The sequence below is a fragment of the Notolepis coatsorum genome, assembly GCF_963971535.1.
Source record: "Notolepis coatsorum genome assembly, chromosome: 13".
NCBI classification, from domain to species: domain Eukaryota; kingdom Metazoa; phylum Chordata; class Actinopteri; order Aulopiformes; family Paralepididae; genus Notolepis; species Notolepis coatsorum.
In genome coordinates this window covers 123,170,016-123,186,502 of record NC_140177.1, presented here as the reverse complement: position 1 = coordinate 123,186,502, position 16,487 = coordinate 123,170,016, and positions in this window count along the sequence as shown.

Genomic DNA, 16,487 nt, shown 5'->3' with positions numbered 1-16,487 from the left:
CAGGTTCAGAGAAAACAAAAGGTTGATCAGGCCTCTGTTCCTCCTAGAATCGCTTGGTGCCTTATACACCAAACCTACACCCGGCCTACACGAGTCCCCTATCTCATTTGTGAACACATGCAGCAAATACGCTACTTACAGTGACACATCGCAAGATACAAGTGTACACAGACTAAACAAATATGCACTAACTACAGCAACTACAGTATACTGCCCATTGACCTAGACAACGTCGGTTTCTACGGTGTGAGCTAACTGCAGCCGCTACAGTACACTGCCCTGCAAAGGCTAACCGCAGTCACTACAGTATACTGCCCCTTGACCACACGGTGTGAGCTAACTGCAGCAACTACGGCAACCTGCCCTGCAACCTAAACACTTAGATACAAACACAGGACGTGGAAATCAAGGAGCGTGAAATAAAAAATAAATAAAATTGGCCTCTGCACAAAGCACAGAGTTCCCGTGACATGACAGAGAGTTCCCGACTCTGTATACTGTAGGGCACCAGCTCTGCCCCAAGCAGAGAGTTCCAGTGGTTCGACAATAAAATTCCAGGCTCTGCACGCTGCCATTTTACCACACCACCGCAACTGCTGTCAAACAGCTACCCAAATAACAATCAACAATCCCACATCCCCAATTATACTATTTACATGTATATAAACCAATATCAAAAAAAATTATGAACTCCCCTCTACGACATAGGGATCCACCTTCTTTCTCTTACTACAAAACGAGCTATCAGGAAAGAAGGGAAAGAAATTATATATATTCCACTAATCACAAAAAAAATTCTCCAAATGCTTCAGCACCTTTAACAAAAACAGAAAAACAAAAACTGACCACCAGTCCTTTCCAACAACTCAACTGTCCTCTTTTTTCAAAAAGAACACGATGTCCTCTTTTCTAGAAAGAACACGATGTCCTCCTTTTTTAGAAAGAACACGGTGTCCTCCTTTTTTAGAAAGAACACGATGTCCTCTTCTCTCTTCTTCTTAGAAAGAACACGATGTCCTCTTCTCTCTTCTTCTTAGAAAGAACACGATGTCCTCTCAACTGTGACACAGTCACTTCGACACAAACCTCCCAAGGGAACTTTATTTTCTTCTTCTTCCTCCTCTTCCTCCGACCTCCGATGATCAAGCTGGCCTTGACCCTCATTGCAAAAAAAATCTTTTTTAGTGATCACAGCATCTTTCTTCTGTTCTTCTGTAGTTCTGTTCGACGACCTCCCGGTGACCAAGCTGGTGTTGGTGCTTGCGTCGTCCGGGTCATCGGCACCACTGTAACTGGTCTAAGGCCACCCTCTTGAATGTCGTCGTGCATGTGAAGTGAAGGGACAGTTGTGGCCCATTCATTGTTTATTTCTCCTGGGAGCAAAACAAACAAGAAGAATATGGCATTACTTCTTGTCCACTAGGTGGCTCCAGTTCACAGGCTCTTCCTCATTCAGGCCAGACTGAACACCATTTTTAATCAAACATTGAAATAACACATTTATAATGAAACAATACAATAAGATAATACAAGATAAACAATAGGATTCATTAATTTACCTGGGAGCAAAACAAACAAGAAGAATATGGCATTACTTCTTGTCCACTAGGTGGCTCCAGTTCACAGGCTGCAATGAGGGAAATATGTCACACTGTCAGGACGAGGCCTACACAACCTGCTCATCCATACTACTAACTCAATCAGCATGTGTCATACAAGAGATCGTCACCACAGTAGGGCGGCTAGGTGGTGTAGTGGACAAGTCACTCGCCACCAGTGTGGAGACGCTAGGATTCGCGTGTTCGAATCCAGCTCTCCACATTGTTTTTCAGTTTGGCTGGTCGTCCGCAGTAATACACATTGGCCGTATTACGGGGAGGGAAAACTGAAGGGTGGGGATCGAACGTTGTGAACAAGCGACTCCTACAAGTCGGTTGGTGCGCCTGCGCAGTAGAATCAGGAAGTGTCGGGGGCAGCGTGAGCCTCCCACGCGTTACTCCTCGACACTGAGAGGTCGAGCTGCGCAGGTGAAAAGATGCGACTGCTGTTACCTCAAGTACCGGAGGGGACTTGTGCTATGTATGACTTAGTCCACATTGCAGCCGGCTTGTGGGAGGCAAGAAACAGCGTTCGTGACAGGGGAGGGTTGAATTGGATGATACGAAATTGGGATGGGAGAAAATATAGAAAAATGGGAGAAAAAGTGGATCAAAAAAAAAAAAAGAGATCGTCACCACAGTTAAATTCCTTTACAAAAAGTGCACAACTGTTCATTATTGCTTAGATACCATTACATACACCCCGGTTCATTTGCCCGGCAACTTATTTACAATAGTAAACCATCAATACGTTCTTTTAAACCAAAGATATGTTTTAGAAATACTGAGCAACTCCTACCTCTTCCTCATTCAGGCCAGACTGAACGGGAAGAGGCGCGCACCAAAGTAAATACGTCACTTCGGGAGGAAGTGACGATTTCAAAATAAAAGACTTTGAGAATAAAAATAATAATAATAAATTAAAATAAAACGTGAGGGAGGGATTCTTTGTGGAATACATAACAGTATATTTTATATATACCTGCTACACTTACGCTTATAGCTGATTTTAGAATGGCTTCAGCATGAAGTTAAATCAACTATCCAGTTCGTTTTATAGTGTAATTTGGCTACTTGAGAGAGAGTGAGAGAGTGAGAGTGAGAGAGAGAGAGATTCATGTTACGCACGACTTGCGGAGTACGCACTGAGTCCGTTGTCTCAGAATGGATTTGGTAGAGAGAGAGAGAAATAAAGTGATAAAGTGATTCAAACTTCATCAGGGTTTTTCGAACAGACGTTTTTAATTAAACAATTTAAATAAAAATAAAAACGTTTTATAAATTCTTTATTTTTATTTGTATATATCCTCAAACTAAATCCTCAATTTGAATAAAGTGATTCAAACTTCGTCACGGACGTTCGAACCTTAGTTTTTAATAAAAAAAATTAAATAAAAAAAATTATTCTAATTTTTTTTACTTTTTTTTAATTTCTTTTTTATATTCTCAAACTAAATCCTCAATTTGAATAAAGTGATTAATCTGATTAAATTAGTATTTTTTCTTTTATTATTTTGTTAGTGATGTAATCAAAAATAACTTGGAACAAAAAAATATGATAATATACGATTGGTAAACACTCTGATTAACCAAAACACTTAAAAGAAAACTGGATGAATTATTATAATAATATGTGGTTGGCCCTTTTTTATCGTTGCTATTGTAGATAACTGTGGCAATTCTAGAGTTAACACATGTAATTTTCTTTATTCATTGATAACCCAAAAAAAAACATTATCTACTTGAGGAGAGAATGTGATTATCTGTGTTTTAACTTTGTGTACACACTTACCGCCCATAATGGGAGTAGGTATGCGTTACTCATAAATTGTTTCTGCTTGGGGAGAAGTCTTGGTTTTGGGGAGAGTAATACTTAGGGTTTCCAACCTGCTCTACTTCTAGAAACAAAACAGTGAACAAAATGTGTATTTTAGCAGCTTTAGGGGCTACAGGCGTGTAGTTCACCAGTTTGATAAGAATCTATCATTTGGGAAACAGAAAATACTCTGTTAAAACTATAACTGTCATAGTCACAGCACAAGCGTACTTCACTCCCCCTCCTTTTCCCCTCACATTCACCACACACTCCTCCTCATCCTCCCTTCCTCCACGGAAGCCTCACGCCCTTATATGGCCAGCATCCCTTCACTTCCCGTCACTCAGCCCAGTTGCACCTCATCCCCCTGATTCACACGCTGTCAGGCACCTTACTCCTCACAGCTGTATCCCATCCCCCGTTGATGAAGACCCTACTTCTACCAGACGACGCTGACCAGAAGTCGTCGTGGTGTTAAACATCACTACCTAGGTACGACGTCTCGGCCTGAAGCCCTGCTAACCTGCTTTTGTGATTATTCCTTGCTCTAATCTGTTTCTCTTGTGCCCCAGGACCCCCGTTCCAGTGCACCTTCCTGCCTGGACATCTCGTACTGCACAAGGAGTGCTCTTGCTCTCTCTCCAAACACAGACCTGTGTCTTCTGCCCACAGCTGCACTGGGAGTGCACCTGTCCTCACCCCCCAAGAACATTCTAACCCCTGTCTGTTGCACATTCCTATTGTAATACTTGTCTGCTTGGGAAATACCATTAAAACCCCTTGAAACGCTCCATTCTCCTCTCCTGTGTTCAGCGATTTGGCTGTGTTCAAAACCCACTTCTCACAGAACACCACGACCAAGATGACAGAACCAGCTACACACGAGATCGAGGAATGGAGGAGATTTCAGAAGCAGTCCGTGAGTATTATCAACGGCCAGTCCGCTCGAGTAGACCAACTCGCCCTCACCATAGACGCCGTCACTGCTCAGCTTACCGCTCTCACACTCGGCTCCGCGGAGCGAGATAGACAATACGACCGTTTCGAGGCATACGTCACAGCTCAGCAAGCCCCACCAGACTCTCCCCCCACTTCTGCGATTCCCCCGCACAGGGAGCCTCATGTCCCCGCGCCGGAGCATTATGACGGAAGCGTCTCCAAATGCCAAGCTTTTATCTTTCAGTGTTCGCTAGTTTTCGGACAACAATCACACACATTTCAAAGCGATAGGTCTAAGGTAGCTTACCTGTTGGCCCTGCTCACGGGCGCTGTGCTGGAATGGGCAACCGCTCTCCACTTCAATAATTCTCCCCTCTGCAAGTCATACTCCGCGTATATCGACGACATGCGTAAAGTCTTGACCACCCTCCAGGTGGCTCGGATAAAGCCACCGGCTTGTTTACGATCCGCCAAGGAAGTCGCAGTGTGAGTGAATACGCTATCGATTTTCACATCCTGGCAGCCGGCTCCAACTGGGGGGACACGCCACTGCAAGGGGCTTTCCGCCAAGTCCTGAGCGACGTTTTGAAAGACGAACTTGCGTCCAAAGAGAGACCAAATTCCCTAGACGAGCTAATCCATTTGGCCAGGGAACTGGACATGCGTCTCCGTGAACTCCACAGAGAGAAGGCTAGCACAGCTCGTCCACCTATACCCTGCCCAACTCGCTCTCCCCGCGCCGTCCGCGTGTAGTTCCCCCGAGCCCATGGACCTAGACCGCTCACGGCTCCCCCCAACGAACGCCGTCACAAGCTCGCTACGGGGGCATGCCTATACTGCGGCCAACTAGGTCACTCCGTTGCCTCATGCTCGCTTCGCCCAATCGACGGAGCTCGACAGTGACGCTGGGCGTCTGTTCGAGTCTTGATATCGCTCCCAGCTCCGGTCCAAACATGCTATTCAGCGCCACGCTGTGTCTCAATGGCCAATCACTCCCGCTGTCCGCCCTGGTCGAACCTCATCGACGCTGGGGTAGTCTCCCGCTACCACATCGCTACGGATGCCCTGCCGATACCCCGTGACGCCCGCGGGTTAAACTGCTCACGCGAATAACTCGTCACACCGTACCCCTCCGCCTCCTGTTATCCGGAAATCATAGCGAGAGTATTCGTTTTCATGTTACCAGCTCTCCCCACAATCCCATTGTCCTTGGCATGCCTTGGCTCAAATTACACAACCCCGTCATCAACTGGCCTACCGGCTTAGTGACCAACTGGAGCGCTCACTGTCACGTTGCGTGCCTACAATCAGCTCGGCCGCCACTAGGGGTCACTGGTTCCCACCTCCCCAACGAAACCATTGACCTGTCTGCTATTCCTCCTGTCTACCATGACTTAAAGGCAGTATTTAGCAAACAACTCGTCTCTCCCTGCCTCCCCATCGCCAATACGACTGTGCTATTGATTTACTCCCAGGAGCGCCACTCCCCGCTAGTCGCCTGTTCAACCTCTCACGCCCAGAGAGGGAGTCGATGGAGAAGTACGTCCATGAGTCCTTGGCCTCAGGCATTATCACTCCCTCCTCCTCTCCTGTCGGCGCAGGATTCTTCTTTGTCTCCAAGAAAGATCGTTCCCTTCGCCCCTGTATCGACTACCGGGGTCTCAACAATATCACAGTCAAAAACAAGTACCCCCTGCCTTTAATTGACTCTGCTTTTGAGCCCCTGCAAGGTGCCACCATCTTCACAAAGCTGGACCTCAGGAACGCCTATCACCTTGTCCGCATCCGGGAAGGAGACGAATGGAAGACAGCCTTTAAGACACCACTCGGCCACTTCGAGTACAAGGTAATGTCCTTTGGACTGACCAACGCCCCTGCTGTCTTTCAGGCCCTCGTCAATGACGTTCTCCGCGATGTACTCAACCGCTCCGTTTTTGTTTATTTGGATGACATTCTGATCTTTTCCCGCTCCATGGAGGAGCACGTCCAGCACGTCCGCCGGGTCCTCCATCAGCTTCCTTGGCTACATCATTGAGGGCGGCAAGATCCGGGCGGACCCAGAGAAGATCAAAGCGGTGTCCGACTGGCCCACGTCAAGCAGCTCCAACGCTTCCTGGGGTTTGCCAACTTCTATCGGCGCTTCATCAGGAACTACAGCCGGGTTGCGGCACCCCTCACCCAACTCACCTTGCCTTCCGTGCCCTTCGTCTGGTCCGACGAAGTGGACTCCGCCGGCGCTTCACCACCGCACCCATCCTCGTCCAATCGGACGCGTCCCGCCAGTTCGTGGAGCCAGTTGTGGAGGTGGAGGTGGAGGTGGAGGTGGACGCCTCCTGTACCGGAGTGGGGGCGGTCCTTTCCCAACGTTCCATCGTCGACCAGAGACTGCACCCCTGCGCCTTCTTCTCACGCCGCCTGACCCCAGCCGAGGTCAACTATGACATCGGAAACCTGGAGCTCCTGGCAGTCAAACTAGCCCTGGAGGAATGGAGGCACTGGCTGGAGGGATCAGAGGTCCCCTTCCTGGTTTGGACGGACCACAAGAACCTCGCCTAAGTCCAGACGGCCAAGCGCCTGAACTCCCGCCAGGCTCGCTGGGCGCTGTTCTTCGCCAGGTTTAATTTCACCCTTACCTACAGGCCTGGTTCCAAGAACACCAAGCCAGACGCTCTCTCCCGGCAGTTTGTCACCGAGGAGGGTCCTGCGCACCCCGACACCATCCTCTCCACGTCCTGCTTGGTGGCCGCCGCCACCTGGGAGATCCAGTCCATCGTCAGGGAGGCTCAGCGTGCCCAGCCGGACCCAGGTAACGGTCCACCTAACCGGCTTTTTGTCCCTGACCTTGTCCGCTCCCAGGTTCTCCAGTGGGTTCACGCTTCCCGGTTCGCCTGCCACCCTGGGATCGACCGTACCCTGTCCCTGCTGAAACGGCACTTCTGGTGGGTCTCCATGAGAGAGGACACCCGCGCCTTTGTCCTGGCATGCACCGTCTGTGCTCGTGCAAAGGCCTCCCATCGACCGCCCGCCGGGCTCCTTCGTCCGCTCCCTGTTCCCGGTCGGCCCTGGTCGCACGTCGCACTGGACTTCGTCACCGGCCTTCCCCTCTCACACGCTAACACAGCCATCCTCACTATTGTTGACCGTTTCTCGAAGGCTGTGCACTTTGTTGCTCTTCCCAAACTCCCCTCTGCTGCAGAAACTGCAGATCTGATGGTACTCCACGTCTTTTGCCTCCACGGGATCCCGGTGGACATCGTCTCCGACAGGGGCCCTCAATTAATCTCCCAGGTCTGGAGGGCTTTCTGTCGGGCCCTGGGGGCCACGGTCAGCCTCTCCTCCGGCTACCACCCGCAGACCAACGGCCAGTTGGAGCAGGCCAACCAGGACCTGGGATCCGCCCTCCGCTGCGTGACAGCCCGGGACCCCTCCGGCTGGAGCACCTTCCTGCCGTGGATCGAATACGCCCACAATTCTCTGTCTTCAGCGGCCACAGGTCAGTCCCCCTTTGAGTCCTCTTTGGGCTACCAACCTTCGCTGTTCCCTGCCCAGGAGGAGGAGATCGCTGTTCCATCGGTGCAGGACCACCTCCGCCGCTGCAGGAGAATTTGGGAGGACACAAGGGCCGTGCTTCTCCACTCTACAGACCAGAACCGTCGCTTCGCCAACCGCCACCGGACCCCGGCTCCCGACTATCAACCAGGTCAGATGGTATGGCTCTCGTCTCGGGACCTGCCGCTCAAGTCCGTTTCCCGTAAGCTAACCCCCCGTTTCGTTGGTCCCTACAAAATCCTGTCTCTCATCAATCCCTCTGTCGCCAGACTCCAGCTCCCCTCCCATATGCGGATTCACCCCTCCTTCCATAACGATATCGATAACAATATCATATCACACAATATCCATAATTATCGATATTGTTATAAATATTTAAAAAAAAAATATATATACAGATGTATGTTTATTTTGCAGCAATTCTTTGTCGTTGCCGCCATCTTTAGTGTTACAGCCCCTCACACTCCAGTTCTCAGGCTGCAGCTGGTTTGAAAGTGAAAGCAGGCTTCTCTGCTGGCTGTGGCACCAGGGGAGTTGAACAGTTCTGGCTCTGCTAGTTTCTTTTCTATCTTTTGTTCCTCATTTCCTGGCCAGGCTTCGCCTGCTGCTCCCTCCTTCCCACCTCCACCCATGAACAATATCCCTCCACCCATGAACAATCTTCCTCCACTCTGGAACTTGGTGAACAGTCATGTCAATCTACTGCCACCCTGTGGCCAAATTCGTTGGTGCTGCACTGTGTGCATCTCTGTTTTTCTTTATGTTTTGATCTCCTGAATACCATCAGTAATCTGCTGTCTGTGTATCTGTTTTCTGTGTTGTAGTTATGATCAGTCTGGTGTTCTCTCAGTAATTGTATTTTGATTAAGTTTTGTGTTCTAGCCTAGTTTATTCCCCAGTGTGTGTTTGGCCTTGTGTGTTCCTGTACCCGGGCCCTGTGTGTTAGTTCAGTTTTCCCTCTCAGGTGTGTCTCGTTCCCAATTACCCTCTTGTGTCAATCAGTGTGTGTATATCTGCCTCGTTTGCCATTCTCTCTTTGTCGGTTCATTGTTGGGTTTCTCTACTAGTGTTTGTTTGCTTGTGTTTTGGCGTCCTCGCTGTTTGCTGTTCTTCGTTCCTTGTTCATGTTCTGGTCTCCAGTGTTTCTAGTAAGTTTCCTAGTGTTATTTTGTTTGTTCCACCCTTATTTGTTTTCGTGTAAAGTTCGTCTAGTTTGTTAGGGTTTTATTTGTAGTCAGTTTGTTCATGTTTTTCCTTGCCTGCCTTGCAGTGATTTTGTTTGTGCTTTTGGGACTTGCTCTCTTTTATGAGATTTATTTTTGTATTTTGCCCTCTGCCAGCCATTGCTGTGCTATCCTGGTTTGTGCTCAGTAAAGCATTATACTTTTGACATTTCACCTCTGGTTTCCTTGTCTCGATATTGCCTATTGCCTCTTCTCGTCCTGTTTGCAATTGGGTCCTCCGCCAACACACCAATCCCTAACAGAATGAACCGACCATGTTTGGACCCAGCGAACAGAACGAGGGAGGCTTTGAGCGCCTTGGAGGCGTTCAGAATGGGTGATTTACCTTCCTCCTCCTTGGAGGAGAGGAAGGATATTCTACGTCTGCTCTACTCTCTCAGGGAGTGGCACCCTGAGCTGGCCCCACAGCTGGAGGAGTATGGCAGACACTGGATAAAGTGCCTATTCCACTGCCTCCAGCCTCCAGTCAAGCCTCTACTGCTGGTAAGGCCTCTACCACCAGCATGGTCTCAACTGCTAGCATTGCTACTACTAGTCCAGTCCCTACTACTAGCGTAGCTTCCACAGCTAGCATGGCTTCCTCTGCTGGTGAAGCCTCTACTGCCAGCATGGCCCCAGTTGTTAGCATAGCTACTGCCAGCACCTTAGCCCCATCTGCTAGCATAGCCTGTACTGCTAACAAGTCACGGAGAGCTAGAGAGTCTAGGGAGGCTAGCATAGCCTCACCTGCTAGGGTACCTACTGCTAGCACCTCAGCCCTGCCTGCTAACCCCACTGTGTGTGTAGCACATTCAGCTAGCATGGCCTCCACGGCTAGCACAGCCCCTACTGCTAGTACAGTCCCTACTGCTAGCGTAGCTTCGTCAGCTAGCCTGTTCCCTACTGCTAGTCCAGTCCTTACTGCTAGCGTAGCTTCGTCAGCTAGCCTGTTCCCTACTGCTAGTTCAGTCCCTACTGCTAGCGTAGCTTCGTCAGCTAGCCTGTTCCCTACTGCTAGTTCAGTCCCTACTGCTAGCGTAGCTTCGTCAGCTAGCCTGTTCCCTACTGCTAGTTCAGTCCCTACTGCAAGCGTAGCTTCGTCAGCTAGCCTGTTCCCTACTGCTAGTTCAGTCCCTACTGCTAGCATAGCTTCGTCAGCTAGCCTGTTCCCTACTGCTAGTTCAGTTCCTACTGCTAGCATAGCTTCGTCAGCTAGCCTGTTTCCCACTGCTAGGACTGCCCCTTCAGCTAGCAAGGTCAGTTTCCCTGGAGCCACCCTGTCGGCTAATCTCTTGGTTTCCACGGCTAGCCCAGCCCCTACTGCTAGTACAGTTCCTACTGCTAGCATAGCTTCGTCAGCTAGCCTGTTTCCCACTGCTAGGACTGCCCCTTCAGCTAGCAAGGTCAGTTTCCCTGGAGCCACCCTGTCGGCTAATCTCTTGGTTTCCACAACTAGTCCAGCCCCGTCTGCTAGCTTAGCCCCTGCAGCTAACCAGGCATCCACAGCTAGTCCAGCCCCGTCTGCTAGCTTAGTCCCTGCAGCTAACCAGGCTTCCACAGCTAGTCCAGCCCTGTCTGCTAGCTTAGCCCCTGCAGCTAACCAGGCCTCAACAGCTAGTACAGCCCTATCTGTTAGCTTAGCCCCTGCAGCTAACCAGGCCTCAACAGCTAGGACTGCCCCGTCAGCTAGCTCGTTCCCTATGGCCCCTGTTTCTCTGGTCTCGGTTCCTTGGTCTGGCCCTCCAGCCGGTATTAACTATCCTGCTAGGACTGCCCCTTCAGTTTTCAGGATGGGTTATATCCATGTTACTCCGACTAACACTTTAGCCCCGTCTGATAGCGTAGCACGCACAGCTAGCAAGTCTCAGAAGGCTAGCAAAGCTAAGAAGACTAGCTCAGCTGCTAGAGTAGCCCCGTCAGCTAGTTCAGCCCAGGCTACTCGCACAGCCCCCACTGCTAGCTCAGCCGGAATGCTAATGTAGCCTCTGCTGCTAGCACCTCAGTCTCGTTTGCTAGAGCCCCTGCTGCTAGCATCTCTGTCTCGTCTGCTAGAGCCCCTGCTGCTAGCATCTCTGTCTCGTCTGCTAGAGCCCCTGCTGCTAGCACCTCAGTCTCGTTTGCTAGAGCCCCTGCTGCTAGCATCTCTGTCTCGTCTGCTAGAGCCCCTGCTGCTAGCACCTTTGTCTTGTCCGCTAGAGCCCCTGCTGCTAGCACCTCAGTCTCGTCCGCTAGAGCCCCTGCTGCTAGCACCTCAGTCGCGTCCGCTAGAGCCCCTGCTGCTAGCCTTTCAGTCGCGTCCGCTAGAGCCCCTGCTGCTAGCCTCTTAGTCCTGTCCGCTAGAGCTCCTACTACTAGCGCCTTAGCCTCGCCGGCTAGTGTAGTCACTGCTGCTAGCACCCTTGTCCCTCCTGCTGGAGTCACTCCGACTGCTAGCACCTTGGCCCTGCCTGCTAGTGTAGCACCTACAGCTAGCACCTGAACCCTCTCGGCTAGTGCACCCTCTGCAGCTTGTACAGGCCCTGCACCTAGCACTGCCCAGGTAGCTAACCCAGTCTCTACTGCCAGTTTAGCCCCTGCTAGAGTAGCTCCGGCTGCTCCTGTTCCTCCTCCGGCTCCCGGGGAGACCCCGACGTCTGGTCCGGGTCGTACTCCTGCTCCTGTCCCCGGGGAGTCACCTGCCTCCGGCTTCTTGTCTGGTCCCGTCTCAACGTCCCGCCCGGCCTCCACGCCCGGGTCTTCCTCCTCGACTGGTCCCGGCTCCTCGTCTGGTCCCGGCTCCTCGTCTGGTCCCGGCTCCTCGACTGGTCCCGGCTCCTCGTCTGGTCCCGACTCCTCGTCTGGTCCCGGCTCTTCATCTGGTCCAGCCCTACGCCGTGGTCTACGCCGTGGTCTTCGTCTGCAGAAACCCCCATCCGGGGTTCTGCGCCCGGTCCCGAGGTCTGCACCTGGGGTGGTCCCCGTCCGGGATCCTGATCCGAGGTCATCGCCTTCGCACCTCTGCTCCGGCTCGTCTGGTCCGGTCCCGAGTCCTGCGCCTGGAGGGTCCCCCATCCGGGGTCCTGCTCCGGGCCTGTCACCCTCGCCCCTTTGCTCCAGACCCCCTCATCGGGCCCCTGTTTCCAGTTCCCCTCGACCCCCTCATCGGCCCTCTGTCCCTGTTTTCAGTTCCCCTCGAACCCCTCATCGGCCCTCTGTCCCTGTTTCCAGTTCCCCTCAACCCCCTCATCGGTCCTCTGTGCCTGCTTCCAGTTCCCCTCGACCCCCTCATCGGCCCTCTGTCCCTGCTACCAGTTCCCCTTGACCCCCTCATCAGCCCTCTGTCCCCGTTTCGAGCCCCCCTCACAGAGTCTCTGTTCCCATCTCTAGCCCCTCTCTCCTGGCCTCTGTTCCCGTCTCCAGTCCTCCTGATCCCGTGCCCTGTTCTCCCTTCTCCAGCCCCCTCTCTGGCCCTTTTCCTCTGCCCCACTTCTCCTATGCCCCTCCTGGGTTTCTGTCGCCACACCCCTGCCCAAGTGTCCCTCGTCCCGGCCTGTTCCATCCTGACTTTTCCCCCCGGACTCTCCCAGTGTTCACCTTCCCTGGATCTCGGCCCCCTGTCTTGCCCGTTCCCAGACGGTCCTTTTTGCCGTCTGGAAGCCGTCCCTGGAGGGGGGGGGGGGGTACTGTAAGGGTTCTTCATTTCCTGGCCAGGCTTCGCCTGCTGCTCCCTCCTTCCCACCTCCACCCATGAACAATATCCCTCCACCCATGAACAATCTTCCTCCACTCTGGAACTTGGTGAACAGTCATGTCAATCTACTGCCACCCTGTGGCCAAATTCTGTTGGTGCTGCACTGTGTGCATCTCTGTTTTTCTTTATGTTTTGATCTCCTGAATACCATCAGTAATCTGCTGTCTGTGTATCTGTTTTCTGTGTTGTAGTTATGATCAGTCTGGTGTTCTCTCAGTAATTGTATTTTGATTTTGTGTTCTAGCCTAGTTTATTCCCCAGTGTGTTTGGCCTTGTGTGTTCCTGTACCCGGGCCCTGTGTATTAGTTAAGTTTTCCCTCTCAGGTGTGTCTCGTTCCCAATTACCCTCTTGTGTCAATCAGTGTGTGTATATCTGCCTCGTTTGCCATTCTCTCTTTGTCGGTTCATTGTTGGGTTTCCCTATAGTGTTTGTTTGCTTGTGTTTTGGCGTCCTCGCTGTTTGCTGTTCCTTGTTCATGTTCTGGTCTCCAGTGTTTCTAGTAAGTTTCCTAGTGTTATTTTGTTTGTTCCACCCTTATTTGTTTTTGTGTAAGTTCGTCTAGTTTGTTAGGGTTTTATTTGTCAGTTTGTTCATGTTTTTCCTTGCATGCCTTGCAGTGATTTTGTTTGTGCTTTTGGGACTTGCTCTCTTTTATGAGATTTATTCTTTGTTTTTGTATTTTGCCCTCTGCCAGCCATTGCTGTGCTATCCTGGTTTGTGCTCAGTAAAGCATTATACTTTGACATTTCACCAGACTAGGCAGAATTTCAGAAAATGTGCTTGTATAAAGTGCTGAAGGCATTTCGTGTTTATTTTGGGTACACAACATTTCTAGGGGTATTAAGGGGTGCTGAATCCAAATCTGCTGTATACCAAGCTCAAAAATGTCAAATAAGGCCTCAAAATTGAGAAATCCAACATGGCCGCCAGCACCAGGCCCTCTCTCCACAAAAACAGGTGCTAAACCCACAGTTTTTATTCTACTGACATGAAAGTTTGCACAGAACATCTGCACCTATGGAGGAAGAAAGTAGGAATATAGCTGGGGTGCAACCATGAGTAACAGGGTGTTTTTGACTGTCTAACTGTAATCTTTGTATAGGTGATGATACAAAAAATTACATTTCTTCAGTGTTTGCAGGAATACTACAGCAATTTGGTAATAACTGTACAGTATTGGACACCAACATTAGAATCCCCCAAGTCTTAGCTTTCTTCAGGTACCAAGTTTATGCAAGTAGCTCTTATAAATCTGGATATATAAGCATTTTAATGTAAGCATGCTGTTTTAGGCGAATTTTCAAAAAATAAATGGTGGGGCTTAATGAGTTAAGTGTGACTACACAAGGTACAAACCTGAATTAAATGTGCTTTTGTAAGTTTTCTTACATACATCAACAAGGACGTAGTCACACCGGAGATTCAAGAATCCATACTTGGCGCAGAACACCTTGGACAGGCACAACTGAACATGTTTGTGGACAAACGTTTGTGTGAACCTCCAGATAGTGACCAGCACCTGAACCTGAAATCACCCATTCGAAAGAACAAAGCCAAAGACATTTGCCTCTTTGTATGAAGTTGTGCAACTTTCCAAGAACAAGCAAAACACCATCAAAGTGGACAGGCAGATTCTACAAATGCTCATCACAGCTTACAGAGCAGGTCGTAAGGTAGACCTTGACAATATCCTCCAGCATGAGCTCATGCCCATCTCGCCATCTCTGGCCACAACTAATGGGAGTCTACATTCCACCAACAAGTCTGTGTTCGCAAATATACTGACGAAACAAGTTAAAACCCCTGCAGATCTTACCCTTCAGGGACCCAGCTGCCTGGTCATTGATGGCCAAGCTCTGGTAATGGCACTCGGAAAGCCACCTGACACTACAACATTTGGTGACTATGCCAACAAGTTCACTGACACCGTGTTGAAGATGGGAGCAAAATACCAGAGAGTAGATGTCGTCTTTGACAGATACCATGACCAATCCATCAAAACAGGCACAAGGGTGAAACGCAAACAGCGCCACAGGCCAGTACATCGTGAAATCAAAAACAAGTCTGTTCCACTTCCTGCCGATTGGTCGAGCTTCATGGCCCTTGAAGACAACAAATCAGATATCGCTCAACTACTCTCAAACCACCTGATAGAGCACAGCCTGGATGATGAACCTGTAGTTGTAGTATCAGAGAGGTTTGCTGAAGGGACAACTGTCAAGTCAACAGATCCAGATCTTGAAGTCTCCTCTCTGAGTGCTGACCATGAGGAAGCTGATACACGTCTGATTTTCTCATCCAGGCTCCAGTGGAAACAATCGTTGTGTCAGCGCGTGACACAGATGTGCTGCTTCTACTCTTGGCTCACTATGACAGAATCCGATGTACGCATCTCTACATGAAAGCTGGGACATCGAAGGATCCAAAATATTTTCCAGTACATGACATTAGAAAGCTACTATCTGATGATCAACTGGACACAATCCTTGCCTTCCATGCCCTCACCGGATGTGACAGTGTGTTCCAGTTCAGTGGTCACGGAAAGAAAACAGCCTGGCAGGTGTTCAAGCACCATCACACTGATCTTGCTGGCCTTGGGAAGGGCCCTTTCACAGATGATCTTGTGACATCAACAGAGAGATTCATCTGCAAGATCTATGGTGTGCCTTGAGTTATTCTGCAAAGGCTGTCCACAAGAGACTCTGCCACCAACCTCGGATGCTACATCTGTTCCTCCCTCCCCATCAACCTGGACCCCCTGCAATTTGTATACTGCCCCAACAGGTCCACGGAGGACGCCATAGCCCATGTGCTGCACACAGCAGCATCACACGTGGACAAGAGGCAGGGGAACTATGTGAGAATGCTATTCATCGACTACAGCTCAGCATTCAATACCATAGTCCCCTCCAAACTCATAGCCAAGCTCAGGGACCCGGGCTTGAACTATGACCTCTGCCAGTGGGTCTTGGACTTCCTGACGGGCAGACCCCAGGTGGTGAGAGCAGGCAACTGCACCTCCTCATCCATCACTCTCAACATAGGGCCCCCCCAGGGCTGTGTCCTGACTGAGTCCCCTCCTCCACTCCCTGTACACACATGACTGTGTGGCACAGCGGAACAACAACACAATCATAAAATTTGCTGACGACACAGTAGTGGTGGGCCTGATCTCTGCAAACGACGAGAGGGCCTACCTGGAAGAGGTTAAGGTTCTAGCGGGATGGTGTCAAGAGAACAGCCTCTCCCTGAACGTCAGCAAAACAAAGGAGATGATTGTGGACTTTAGGAGGTCGGGGTCAGGGACTACAGCCCCCTCAGCATCGACGGGGCACCGGTTGAGAGAGTGAACAGTTTTAAGTACCTCGGAGTCCACATATCCGAGGACTTGACATGGACCACACACATTGACAGTGTTATCAAGAAGGCACGACAACGCCTCTACTTCCTTAGGTGCTTAAGGAAGTTCAACGTGAGTCAGAAGATCCTCAAGAACTTCCACTCATGCACAATAGAAAGCATCCTGACTGGCAATATCACCTCCTGGTTTGGGAACTTGGGCACTGCACAAGACCGCAGCAGACTACAGAGAGTGGCCCGTTCAGCCGAACGCACAATTGAAGGTGGGCTT